The sequence below is a fragment of the Tenrec ecaudatus genome, chromosome 18, assembly GCF_050624435.1.
Source record: "Tenrec ecaudatus isolate mTenEca1 chromosome 18, mTenEca1.hap1, whole genome shotgun sequence".
NCBI classification, from domain to species: Eukaryota; Metazoa; Chordata; class Mammalia; order Afrosoricida; family Tenrecidae; genus Tenrec; species Tenrec ecaudatus.
The window spans coordinates 9754234-9755111 of record NC_134547.1 but is presented as its reverse complement, the minus strand read 5'-3'; positions in this window follow the sequence as shown (position 1 = coordinate 9755111).

The following is an 878-nucleotide window of genomic DNA, read 5'->3' as shown; positions in this document are numbered from 1 at the left end:
GGAGAAAAGGCACGTTTCCACGGTCCACACTGGGGCCAGTGTCCGGAGCACCGGGACCACGGTTCCCCTGCTTTTTCCCGGGGTTTTCCCGGATCCTCTCACGGGGGAGCCCAGAGCAAGCCGCTGCTCACCCAGCCCTCTTGCCAATCTCTGTGGCAGGCTGGCTTTCGGATGCGTCCTCCTTGGCAAGGAGCCCAAGTTATGCAATGCGTTTGGCGCTGGGGCTGGGCCGTCGCGAGCTCCCGAAGAGTCGATCCACAGTGTCTGCATTTGCGCAATGACAGTGGGTTTGGTTTGGGTTCATTCTTCTTGGGGGTGACCCAGAGAGCATGTCAGACACCAGCTGACTGCAAACCAAGGTCGCACGGGCTCCGTGGTGTCTACTTCAGTCCTCTGTCAACATCCGCTCAAACCTGCAGTGTGCATGGGTCAGCTGTACTCTCATGGTTCTACACCACACACACACACACACACACACACGTAGGAGGGGTCTTCAAAAGGTGTGGAATGTTGTGTGGAAAACCAATCCACCGGGACCTTCGCCCAATTGATAAGAAAGTGAAAATAAACAAAGAAATTAAAAGTTGGTTGAAAAATCTCCTTATCAACCAGTCGGCCAGGGTGCAGCATAGCGCCAATGAAAGGAACAGCAGTCCTCTAGTTCTTTAATGCATCCTCTGCCCCCGCTATCAAATCCACCGTCATCAGTAAATGACCCCCGTTCTACCTTCAACAAATCCGGCTAGACCAGAGCATGCACACCGGTACAGAGAAGAGCTCTCCACACACGGAATCCAGGACAGATGAACCCTTCAGGAACAGTAATGGGAGTAGCGATACCATGAGGGGAGGGGGCAGGTGATGGGAGACGAGGGAGA